Genomic DNA, 13,573 nt, shown 5'->3' with positions numbered 1-13,573 from the left:
TTACTTAAACTACCCCCTTTTCAGAGATTAAACTGAGGTATCTTGCAGCAATTGTCTACATTCCACAGCAGCTACTAGGGAAATGCTTTACCTATGTTAATTAAGAGCAAACAGGCTTTTCTTTTCTGTGCATCTAGAACACTGATGTGTCTTTTACTAACTTAAAAGGTGATTGCTAGAAGATGATTTAGAAGTTTAACCTGTGAGCTTCAAAGGTATTGAAATTTAAATAAAAGCATAGCCATATCCCTCCACTAAAAAAGATTGCCCAGGTGATTAGATTGGTAATACAGCTATCTTGGAGGCTTCTTTGCCCTAGGGCTCAGGGCTAGAATTCCTCTAGTTATTTGTTGCCTTATCTGTCTTCAGAGGTGATCCTTCACAGCACAGTCAGAGAAATTCTCTAACTGCCAACTCACTTTTTCTAGGCTTTCTTCCAATGAACAAAAAGCAGTAGTTTATTACAAAGTTATGCTTCCTTCTTTAAGCATTCCTTATGGAAACAAAGTTCATGAGCTATGTGAGAAGACAGGATTGCACGCCAGGCCGAGAGTGGATAGGCTGGCCGAATGTATCTTCCATTCTCTCCTTGAAGGCATCCACCTCCCCTGGAGCAATTTCAACCCAAGGGAAGCCTAGGGAACATTTATCAAACAGGAATAAAAAGGGACGCCTTATTTTATTTCCCTTTTTTGCATAGCTAGGTAGCTCAATATCATTCATAGCTCAGGGAATGTTCCTGAGTTTGATTCCTGGTCTTGGAAAAAAGGTTTTATACTTGTACTTGCTTTTACATTACAGACGTGGGCAACTCAATGCCAAAGCCTCCTGCTTCTTTGGAATGCATTCTTAAGTACTGGAAGATGTTCAACCCTTCCAGGTTGAAAAAGAGCCAATTGGTATTACTCTGCACGAGTGTGTGGCCCATGTACCGCCTAGACACAAAATGGAACACAGTGAGAAGTAATTATGATGTTCTTTTACAACTAAAATCATACTCTAAAAAAGAGGAAAAATGGTTAGAATTGCATTATGTTAAAACTTTCTTTGCATTAAAAGATAATTCTTTTTTATATTTTGTACCAGGGGTTGAACTCATGGTCTTGTACGTGCCACACAGGTGCTTGTGCCACTGAGCTAAATCCCCAGCCTAAAAGGTAATTCTTATCTATGCTCCAGGTATAATTATAATCCTTATGAGACCACTCTCATTCACAGGTCTCTTTCAATGACTTAAATCAAATTAAGCTAGAACTAGAAGAATTTCCAGATGACTCTGACAAGTACATTGAGGTCCTTAGAGGACTTACTCAGACATATAAACTAGATTGGAAAGATGTGATGTTACTCTTAAATCAGCCATTAACTTCTTGTGAGAGACAGGCAGCATTACAGGCTGCTATTGCCTTTGGAGATGAGCATCATATTGTTAATTTTAGAAGACTAAAAGACAGACAGCCAGGGGAGCCAGCAGTTCCCACTGCTGCACAAACAGTTCCCACCAAGACCCCAAATGGCCTGACAACAGTACAGGAGAGTGGAACAGGAGACATTTTGAAATGTGTATTCTTAAAAGTCTAAAAAGTACGAAAACCAAGCCTTCTAGTTATTTTAAATTGTCAGTTACTTCTCAGGAAAAAAGTGAAAGCCCTTCTGACTTCTTAGATTATTTATCAGAGGCACTAATAAAAATATGTTCATAGATCCTGATTCAGAGAGGGACAGATTTTGCTTTAAGACATGTTTAAGACTCCATGTACATGTACATGTAAAGACTCCAGACATTAGAAAAAACTACAAAACATAGCCTTTGCTCCAGATGGTTCACTTGATTCTTTAGTAAAAACTGCTTCTTTAGTATTCTATAATCAGGACTGGGAGAAATCCAGAGAGAAAACAAAGAGACTAAAAGAGTGGCTGCCTTTATTGTGGCCTTAAAGACACAGACCTGAGGGGCTGGGGATTTAGCTCAGCGGCATAAGCGCCTGCCTTGCAAGCAGGCAGTCGTGAGTTCGATCCCTGGTACCGATAAAAACGAAAAAGACAAAAAAAAAAAAAAAAAAAAAAAAAAAAAAAAGACAAACACAGACCTGGGGCCTGGGATTTAGCTCAGCAGCATAAGTGCCTGCCTGATAAGCGCGAGGTTGTGAGTTCGATCCTCGATACCAAGAAAAACAAAACAAAAATAAAACCCCACAGACTTTTAAGTCTGATTCTTGAGGTTCCAAGAAGAGCTTGAGGAAGACCACATCAACCTGCTGATTGCTGCCACAAGCCAGGCCACTTTAAGAGGCACTACCTTAAAAGGCCCCCAAGCCATGCCCTAACTGCAAAGGGGACCACTAGAGGACCAGCTGCCCTCTGAGGCCATGGTCCCAGGATTCAGACCCATCCTATCAGCTGGTCCAGCAGAACTAAAGGGTCTGGGAAACTTGTCTCCTCTGGCCAGACTGTCATCTCTGCCTGTCATTTCTGTGGAGGAGCCCTGAGTGATCATGACAAGAGGTAAAACCAGCCAATTGTTTGACATTGGCGCATTTCTCTTTGTCCTTCTCAAATCTGGTCTTTCTTCCAAGCATTGTATCTTAGTCACAAAAATATAGGTTACTTAATCTGTTTTTTTTTTTTTTTTTTTTTTTTTTTTTGTCTTTTTCCTTTTTATCGGTACCGGGAATCTAACTCATGACTGCCTGCTTTCAAGGCAGGCGCTTATGCCGCTGAGCTAAACCTCCAACCCCTAGGTTACTTAATCTGTAATTGGGATAACTTTCTCTGCACACATTCCTTTTAGTTATGCCTAAAAACCCAACTCCAATCCTGGGAATTGGAGTCCAAATAGTCCAATACCATAATTAATATATATATATATATATATATATATATATATATATATATATATATCTCCAAGTTGCCAACTAATCAAAATGATGTTGAGACTGGCTTTTACAAATATAGTATATACAGTACTGTAGGGTTTTTACATACAGTACATATTATTGTTCATATATAAAGACTTAAGAGAGATTTCATTTGTTAAAATAAAGTATTAACCTGATTTTCATAAGTTAATCAAATTTAGAGATAATTATAACTAAAGCTAAAAAAAATTTTATGAGTGTCAGACTCCATCAATAAAAGGAACCCAAGAGTCAATGGGTTACAACTGTCATAATTTAGAAACAGTTTCTAAACTTAAGTGTCAGTACTGCTTCTCATGCATTGATTATATGTGCCTTTGTATACAAAGTGATTATATGGGCCTTGATTAAAAATGTTGTTGCCTGGGCTGGGGATTTAGCTCAGCAGCATAATCGCCTGCCTTGCAAGCAGGCAGTTGTGAGTTTGATCCCTGGTACCGATAAAAATGAAAAAGACAAAAAAAAAAAAAAATGTTGTTGCCTAAAGGTGCCAAACCTCAAGACATCATACAGATGAAAACCAATAATATGCTAGATTCCTTTTAGATTCTACTGGGATCCACCAGCTCTTGTCCAGAGAAAGTTATATGATATATATAGCGAGACCTTAACTATACTCAATGAGCCTTAAGTGACACTGTTGTTGGTCTCTCTTTCTTAAATGAATTAAAATTAATGAGATAGGTCATCCTTCAAAATTGGATGGCATTAGATTTTCTAACAGCAACACAGGGGAGTACTTACACAATTATAAAAACTGAATGCTGTGTATACATTCCTGATTCTTCTGTTAATATCAGTTGCTATTCAAGATATTAGATAACAAATCAATGACATGTCAGATTCTAAAATTTCCCAGATTTTATCCTTATAGGAATTAATTCCAGCTCCTCTTGGTGAAAATCTTTAACTATACTGATAATTATCTTGTTGATTCTATTATTTGGCCCATACATACTTAATTGTTTCTTTGGCTTTGTCTCCTCCAGACTTAAAGCTGTACACCTACCCAAGATGTGAATGCCTGGTGTCTACCTGGGGCCTCTAGACAGGATTTCTGCAGAAGTACCTCTGAGTGCTGTTCAATCACTATGACCCTTTTCAGCCTGAAGAAGCCAGACTGGTGACTGCCCATTTTCCCTCAAGGCAGTTCAGGTTACTTCTTCAGAGGGGGAAATGTTACAGGCAGCTGAGTTAGTTAGAAATATTATAGGCAGTCAGACAGGGCTGGGCCCTCAAAGGAGCCAGTGCAGGAGTTCAGATACCTTCCAGCCTTGAAAGAGACAATCACCTCCTGCTGTGGGCCAAATCTCAAGACAAAAGACAAAGCAAATACAACCACATCCTAAAATTCTACAGTCCAAATAGTTCTCTATGACCCTGAGGAAGTCAGGAGTCACCATTCCAATGCCCTACAGGAAGAGTCACTGCTGTTAAGCATGCTCCCTTACTATGTGACTCTCCTCCATTTGCTCCTAATTTAATCAATTTTACCTGAGTAATGAATCTTATTGGTTGACCACAGTTCTGTCCCACCTTATGCCCACCTTGTAAATTCCCATTTTCCTCACCTTTGGCCCATTTAACCTCACGATTTTACTCTATAAAGGTCCCTAGAAAAGACCAAGTCCTTGGCACTCTGCTTGGAACCCTTTCTGTCTCTCTCTCAGACAGATGCTTTCTTTCTTTCAATAACAATATTCCACTCTTAATCTCTGTTGTTCCTATGATTCATTTTTCAGTTTTAGAGAACACAAACTCATGGACATAGTAGGTCAGGAGTTTCAGTCCCCTATATCAGGGGCATGAAGGAGGCTGGAGTCTTCTATGGTCACATTGTATTTTTCCCCCACCCCTTGTTCCCTATAAAAGACCCTTATATATCTGGACCAAAGAGGTGAGGTTTGGAGGCAAATAGAGCCTTTCTATCGCTGAGGAGCTAGCTTTGAATAAAACTTTTTTTTCCTTCCACCTAAATAAAGGATCCCTTTAGAATCAGTCAACAGCTAGGTATGTGGACTTCAGTGGCCAGTAACATTAATATCATTGCTTTTGTTTTGTTTTGTTTGTTAAGGCAGGGTCTTGTGTAGTTCAGGCTAGTGCTGAACACACAATGTAGTATAGATTGGCCTTGAATTTGCAGTGATCTGACTAATGGGATTACAGGTATGCACCATATCTGGTCCAATACCACTATTTTGACAGGTGAGAAAACAATTTAGGCCAGGTTTCTGGCTGGAATATAATTTTTTTTTTTGCTTTTGTTGGATTTATTTTCATAATCAACCTCTATTCATGGCCATTGATTACCAATTCTCCCTTTGTGCTTGGATAATCTAATTTTTTTTGGTCTTTTTCCTTTTTATTGGTACCAGGGATCGAACTCACGACTGCCTGCTTGCAAAGCAGGCACTTATGCTGCTGAGCTAAATCTCCAGCCCCGGGTAATCTATTTTAAAAATAAATTTAAAAAGAAAAAAATGTTATTGTAATCCAGCATGGACAATGTATCTAAAAGTGCACCTTGATATGGTATAATTGTTTTATGCATCCAATATTTTTTGGCCTGTTAGTCTGCCTTTTAACCTGTATGCATGATGCTTAACTGTGTAAGGACTTACAAGACAAATACATGCGGCCAATGCTGGCGACAAAAGAAAGAAGGAAGGAAGCAAATGGGGGGAAATCACAACAAACTCTTTGACCTTGGGAAACAAACAGATTTGTTCATTTTGTTTTCTAATGGTTTTCAATTCATCACAGACCACTTATGTTAATAAAATATGGTGAAAATGAATTATTACAAAAGTGATGTGGCTGGTGTTAGAATATTCTGGCACAATAGAGAAGCAAAAAGTACAAAACTAACAGGTTTATTGAGCTGAGGACATGTAAAGGAGCACACAACCCATGGTGGTTAGGCTGTCTCTTTCTACCGGATACAGAGAGGCAGAGGGTTACATGACCTCTGACCGGAAATGGCGTGTGGGGCAGATATTGATGACGTGTGAGGAACCGATTGGAATTCTCTGTGTGTGCAAACAGGAAAGGGAGTTGCAGTTAGGGCTGAAGAAGAAACAGGAAGTGGTAAGTGTTCCCACTTTGGCCTTCCGTCACGTTAGACCACTGCCATAATTGTACAGTAACTTACATGAGGGCAAAAACTTTTCACATGGGCCTGGCGGCAACAAGCTACTATGTAAGCCACATTCCCCAGTCTCAGGAGGAGGGAGAATTAGAAGCAAAATAAGGCCAACTCCTTTGAGGAATTTTGTTTTAAAGGAAAGAAGAAAAATAGAAGAGAGAATCAAGACACAGCTGTTTATTCTGTTTTCTAGGCCAATGAGAAAGATCTACAATGATGAAAGAAATCTGGAAGAAAAGGAAAAATTGATAATACAGAGCAAAGAAGAATTACTAGCAAAGTGTCCTTGAACAGATGAGTATCAATAGAATATAGTGCACATTCAGAGGGATTGGCTTTTTTTTCTTTTTTTGGTACTAAGACTCAAACTCAGGACCTTGTACTTGCCAAGCAGGTGCTGTGCCTGAGGGATTAGCTTTTGCTAAATTTATCTACAGTAACAAAAAAATTGGTTTCAAATCTCATTGCCTGGCACTGTCATCTGACCACATCCTCCCAAATCCTTATGTTGATTATTACCAGCTGGGCTGGTGGCATGTGCCTGTAATCCCAGCACCCTGGGTGCTAAGCCAGGAGGGTTACTGAGAGTTCGAGGCCAGCCTGAGCTATGTAGTGAAACCCTGTTACCCCTGCCAAAGAAAAGAAAGAAACTGAGTTACCAATACAACAGTGATTAAGAACTGAGTCTTTATGAGGCGATTAAGTTATGAGAGAAGGTCCCTCATAAATGGAATTATAAGCTTAAAACAGAGATTGAAGGGAGTTTTCTAGGTCTTTTACTACTATGTCTTCAACAATGCAAACAGCATTTATACCCTCAGGAGGCAGAGACAGGCCCTCCCCAAATGCTAAACTTGCCATTACCTTGATCTTGGATATTGTAACCTCCAGAACGGTAAGAGATAAATTTCTGTTCTTTCTCAGCCTCAGTTGTCTTATAATAGAACCACAGTCTATGACACCTGCAAAAAAATGGGAGCTGGAATTCTTTTTTTTTTTTTTTGTCTTTTTCCTTTTTATTGTTACTGGGGATCGGGACCGCCTGCTTGCAAGGCAGGTGCTTATGCCACTGGGCTAAATCCCCAGCCCCTGGAGCTGGAATTCTTAACTGAAGCAAAAGTAAGGAGCCGGGCCTATGTGGCTTCTGGACACAAAGATTAGTGCAGGGGCTATCAGGAACCCAGACCTGGATTGGAAAAGCAGGCACAAGTGGGGTGAGGTTAGCTGGCTCTCAGCCTGGTATGTTCCTGGAAGTGGACACTCAAGGATGGCGTCCTTAAAGAGCAGCCTACAAGCAGGAGGAGGACACCATAGAGATCAGGCTGATTCCAGCCTGGCAGGTGAAGTTTGCACCAGGGACATGGCGGAACGGAAACAGTGGGAGAAAAGTAAGAATGATTTAGAAGATTCAATATGAACAGGATGACTAATAGAAAGGGAGTCTGAAGGAGGAATGAAAAAAATGACTCTAAGCTTCTAACTTGGGAGCCAATAAAATAATGGTGCCATTATTAGATATAGACAAGTGAAGAGGAGGAGGAAATTTTTAAGTAAGTGAGATATGCAGTGCCATCAGAGTGCCCAGGAGGCAGAGAAGGAAGGTTGAAAGGAAAGCCAAGGCCAAGAGCCAATGTGAGTATCACTGCACAGAGGTAAGAGATAAAGGTAGGGAAAGGTGGGTGGGGAGAGGGAAGGAAGCAGATAAGCTGGAGAGTGACTCTCTCTTCGGCCACATTTGCACTTAGGGAGTTTGTGAAGTGTCAGAGACAAGAAGAAAAACATTTAGCTCCATGCTGCTCAAGGGACAAGGTATGGTGTTCTAAAGGGAGAGCCTGCGAAGACCAAAGGGAATAAGGATGGAGAATCTAGAGAGAAGAACTCCACATTCATTCGCTCACTTGGCAAATACTTGTTCAGAACTTGGCCTTTATCTAGTCACTGCACAAACTGAGATAGACAAAATGGAGATCCCAGTCTGTAGCTCATAGTCCACTGGGGAAGACAGATCAGACAAAAATGTGGATTGTGGTCAGTGCAACACAGAAAAACAAAGCAGGCTAAGTGGGTGGAAAGCAACCCAGGGGTCCAGAAAGTCCTCTCTGAGGAGGTGGCATTTAAACAGAATTCTAAAGGAAGTGAGGGAGTGAGCCTGGCAAATATCTGGGGGAGAGCATTCCAGGCAGAGGAGAAAGGAGGCCAAGGCTGAGTCTGACCCATGCTCGGTGAGTGTGAAAACAGGAGGCTGATCTGCTGGGGAGCCCAGAGAGGAGCAGGAAGCAGAAGCTAGATCTCAAAAAACTACACATCAGAGCTAAGGGTTTCAGACATCGGCTTACGCCTGAGGGGCCCATTGGAAGATTGAAACCAGACAGGGACATGTGCTTATTTTGCTGTTAAAAGTCCACTTTGTCTGGAGCTCTGTGGGTGGAACTAGGGAAGGGACAAGAGTGCAAACAAATAGGGGCTGTGACAGTAGCTGAAGTAAGCGATGGTGGCTGAGAGCAGGAGTCTGGGGAAAAGCAGCAGATGATACCCTTAGAGGGACGGAGCCACCAGAGAGGGAACCTTGAAACTGTGAGAAGAGAACGACTTAAACAAAAAAGTAAAATCGCGTCTATGAAGAGGTTGTTTAGATGTGGAGTGCATGAAGTCAAAGTACCCTGACCTTAATTTCAACCACCTTTCCTTTTCCCCAGGCAAATCCCTCCACAGCAGCAGGTGAACTGGTCAGTGATGAAAGAGGGCTGTCTTGGGGGAATAATCTGTTTGTTTCCAGGTTGTGACAGAAAGCATGGGCCTTTGAGACCTCCGGTGTAGGTTTAGAATAGAAGACATTTTACCCCACACTAAATACAATTTTAAGAATGGCCTCTCACGACGGTGTCCTCAGTTCTTGGACTGTGGCACAGGAGACATTCCTGTCCCCTGAGAACTGTCACTGTCTCCTCTTCTCCAAATTAGAGGACTCGGTCCTTTTGGCTGTGGAGTTGGCTGCCTAGCACTTCGTAGTAGTCTTGAAGTATTGCATGGATCTCTTTTCAGACATCTGCCTTCAAAGTCTCTTCTTGCTTACCAAGTTGAACTGTGTGATTCCTGTTTGAGACCAAGCCTAATTTGTATCCTATGAGTCTCCTATTCCAGAACCCAGCCAAGAGGGCATTGTTCTTCTGCAAGAATGGACTGCCTTTTCCTAGCTATGGATTTGCTCCTGTTGCTTGCCCCAACTCTCCTCCTAATCCCTGCCTGCTTGTTGAAAACCTCCTTAGCATTTGAAACCCATCTCTAATACCACTCTTTCTGTGAAGTCTTTCAAGTATGATCACCTAATCACCCTCTTTAAAGATCCTTTCACAGTTTACACTGTTCTCAGGATATTTGCTAGCTTCTATTTGTATTGGGTTATCTCCTCCCTTCCCACAACAGACTTGGGTCAAAAAGCTCCCTCCTTTTCTTCTTGTTTGTGTTATCAGAATTCCTTAATACAGGGCCTTGAACCTATCGGGCAGTCGACAAACATGAAATTGAGTCGCTTTTCAGATGAGACAAACAAAAATCCTGAAAGAAATTAGAATGTGGGAAGAAAGACTTGTAAGCACGCGTTCACAAATGTTGGAATGCGCTGCAAGAATCGCAGCGAGGCATCCAGTGTGAGGGATGTGGGCGTAGGGTGCAGCCAATCACATGGGCCTGGCAGTGAAGGACGCCCAGGCATGGAGCCAGGACTGCAAGGTCACCTTCCCACATGTGGGCCTGCTGCCTGGGTGCCATCCCAAAGTGTCCCCCGGACTGCAGAAATATGGGTGCTGCCCATTTGAGAGAATTTCTTTTCCTGCTACGAGTTCTTCCAAGAGGTGTGGGAGCCTTTTCATCAGTCATTTCTTGTCCTTGTTTGTTTGAGACAGGGGCCTCAATATGTAGTAAAGGCTGTCCTTGAACTCACTATGTAGCCTTGTTCTTCTGCAAGAATGGACTGCCTTTTCCTAACTATGGCTTTGCTCCTGTTGCTTGCCCCAACTCTCCTCCTAATCCCTGCCTGCTGTTGGCCTCAAATTACAGCAATCCTCCTGCTTTCAGCCCCCTAATGCTGGGATTATAGGCATGAACTAGAACACCTGGTTGACAGTCATTTTTTTTTTTTTTTTAACTTTTTATCGGTACCGGGGATCGAACTCACAACCGCCTGCTTGCAAGGCAGGTGTTTATGCCACTGAGCTAAATCCTCAGCCCTGACAGTCATTTTTTGTATAAAAGCTACATGAGCAGAATGCTGGCCTCCTCCACTCTCTTAATTTGTACCTCTACCCCTAGCTACAAAGACCTCTGTTCACCAGACCACTGCCAGAATCCTTCTCCCTTATTTAGTCCAGTTTTCTTTAACTGTTGTCTTCATGAAATTACACCAGACCTGTCACTTAGTCACCAAAATAACCTAGCATGATGGACTGCAACCCTCAATCATTTCAGCTGTTATATCACTCAAGGACTTCTACAATAATTTAATCTGGTTGCTCCCTAAATAGGCTGTAGAAGTAGCCAAATAGATTTCCAGTGTTCCAATCCTGATTCAGTAGATTGATGTGGGCCTCTGAATTTTACCACATTTCTTGGATAGTTCTTTTAAAGCCTCGGAAATGCTGGTGTAATTTCCCCTCTCACCTTAGAGATACGGATTCTGTGGACAGAACACCTTGTTGCCTGGTCCGAGGTCATGCTGCTGGTATTAATAATCCTTAATCCTTCACAGGAGACACGATCCCTTGTCACTGTCCCAGTTACCTACCAGGATGGTGTTAAGAAAGGATCTTCCCCATAAATAGAGGAAGGAATGGCACTGCCGGGCGGGCAAGTCAGTGTAAGATCTTCTGTCAAAGACAGACTGGAATTCATACCCCAATTTCTAAGTCCCGACTCTGCCATTTTTCCAATGAAATGTAAGATACCTGCTCAGGCAGCTGTGGTGGATGGGACGGGGTGCAAAAGACATTTCAAATAAAATTCCACACAGTCCTGCCTCCCTGCTGCTTGCCGTCACCTAAAAAGAAAGAGTGGTCTACAGCTCATACGATGGGTTTCTTTTTGCAAGCCTTTTGAGCTTTATGAAGATTGATTGAAATTTTTAAATAGATTTTTAATTATGAAAATGTTCACATGTAAAAATAAGAAAGATGCCCTAAAATTAGAAAAACTAGAGTAATCTTCTTTATCCCAATAGAAAGTCCCTATTTATTCAACATCCATGATTCCATAACTCCCATGACTTTGCCTCATTTGCTTTATCCAGCTCTTTGATTATTTTTCTTTATTGAAGTTCTTGACTCTCAAGGTTTTAAGACAAATCGCAGACATCATGCTATCCTTCCCTTCAAACCTCAGGATACATCTTATAAAAACACATACCTGTTGTGTTTAGAGGATTGTGGCTTTGCAAGAAGAGTCCATCAAACCTCTCGTTCCAGGAGCAGAGCAGACCGGCCCAGGTGCCCGGGCAGGTCTGTGTGGTGCACTCTGGCACTGGGTGTGGGCCTTCAATTATCCTGGCTGGCAAATACATTTTGGGCTTCTTCCAGGCCCTCTGACATGTTCAAGTGTTGGTTTAATCCTGTCTTATGTTGCCACTCAGTGCCACCTCGCCTGCTATGAAGAGTGTCAGAAAAGTAAGTCGGAAAGTGTCTCTAGACAGCAGTTATTCAACTTCTAGCTCACGGCTAGGATGGAACAAATTCTTTCCCTACAGTAAGATGCAGACCATCAATTTCTGTTGCCATAAATTTTGAGTCATGATCACAGATTTAGAAGGAGGCAGCCAGAATCTCCAGAATTCACCATGAAGCAAAGAATGATTTTTTTTTTTTTTAGCAGCCACTTATTAAATAGCTGCGTGATGCAGACATGTTCTCTGGCCACATGAGAGGTGCTGTAATGCCACCTTTACAGAAGCAGCGAGGGCATGATGAAGGGTCCCTTGTTAAGGTTGCCCTCTTCTACCTGCCACCTGTTGCTATCTGTAATACATCAGTAAATCAAAAGAGCAGGAGCGACTGAATCTAGAATTAAACAGAGTTTTCTACAGCTTTTATCCTAGATATTGCACAGATTCAATCACAGTTATGTACAGGCCTCCTTAGTCTGCCTACTTCCCTGCTTGCCTGAGTGTGGCATTCTTAGGAGGCTCCAGAATGTCAGTCCACCGAGATCCTTCAGCATCCATTCTGCTGACACCATCCAGCACGGACTGGACACGGGAACCACAACTTTGGGTTAAGTTACCCTCACTTCTATTTCTGGGAGACTGCCGCATATATGTGTCCTAAAATGCTTTTGGGAAACAGGAATAGCCAAACTGGATATATATATTCTTACAAACACTTAGTACTTTCTGCTTTTAATTTGAGTAACTGATACTTGACTTCTTAGTAGTGACATGAGGACTTTGGTCCTGGATTCTGCCACCAACACAATGATATCTGACACTCATTGACTCACCTAATTGAACTCTTCCCTCACAGGATCACATTCGTTTTTTTTTTCATGTGGGTGAACAGGGACTGAGACAATCAGTGCTATGGTTATTTTTCAACTCAGAAGGGAATCAATGTCATTTGACATCTAGATACACATCCCAAGTTGAAAATAAACTACTGCAAATAGCTATTTGTAAGAGCATACAGTACAGGCTGTCTTTATGATCCTGCAACCCCTAAGAAATCAAATAATTCATTGATTAGCTGATTATTTTTTGCAGAATATTATCTGAATTGGAGTTTCTACCATGTCATAGACAAATGAGAGGCACTACCTATGAAATTTACTTTATCTGAATCAGGTAGACTGGGGTGAGATCAAATAAGGTGTTTAGGACACCAAATTTAAAGAGGCATTCACACTCAGAGCAAAGCAATTGTCAAACCTACACGAACGTCTGAGAGACAGTGCGTCCTTAAATGCTCTTACTTTTAGGAACACGGTTGACTAGATGAGAGTAAGACACCATGATCGACTTGCTCAACTGCAGCAGATAAAGTTTAAACATGGGAGATTTTAATGCATTCCACCAGGGGTGAGGTTCAGGAATTTTTTTTTTTTTTTTTTTTTTTTTTGTGCTGGAGATCAAATTCACGACCTCGCATTTGCCAAGCTGGCACTTATGCCACTGAGCTAAACCTCTGGCCCCAGAAATCATTTTAAGTAAGCATCATCAGGTAGCCCTGATTCACAATCGAGTTTGCAGTCTACTGATGCAGTCGTTAGAGTACCACATTTAGAAATTGACCTCTGAAATTTAGCATGCTTAGCTCTAAGTAATTGTATTGGGTTCAATCCAGGCATGGTGGTGCACACTTATAAACCATTACTCCACGAAGCTTGAGGTAGGAGAATTGTGAGTTTTAATCGAGCCCAGGGAATTTAGCAACATACTGACACCCTGCATCAAAAAATGGGACGGGAGATCCTGGGGATGAAGCTTGGGGGGGGGGGCGCTGACTTCAATCCCTACCTAGTATTGGAAAAA

General features: G+C 41.7%; 1 long non-coding RNA gene across 1 annotated transcript in view; it reads left to right on the top strand.

Annotated features, from left to right (window-relative positions):
• Positions 1-7,626: 7,626 nt before the first annotated feature.
• The window catches only part of LOC134476129 (uncharacterized), a 37,943-nt gene continuing 31,996 nt past the window's right edge, over positions 7,627-13,573 (top strand). Inside the window, exon 1 of the long non-coding RNA XR_010047642.1 lies at positions 7,627-7,695. This is a non-coding gene — a long non-coding RNA (uncharacterized LOC134476129). The remainder of the gene's footprint in view (positions 7,696-13,573) is intronic.

This window comes from Cavia porcellus, unplaced genomic scaffold (assembly GCF_034190915.1).
Source record: "Cavia porcellus strain 051 isolate PalLab524CR breed Dunkin Hartley unplaced genomic scaffold, mCavPor4.1 scaffold_5, whole genome shotgun sequence".
Classification (NCBI taxonomy): domain Eukaryota; kingdom Metazoa; phylum Chordata; class Mammalia; order Rodentia; family Caviidae; genus Cavia; species Cavia porcellus.
Note: the sequence above shows the minus strand (reverse complement) of the source record. Positions and strands in the feature narration are given on the sequence as shown.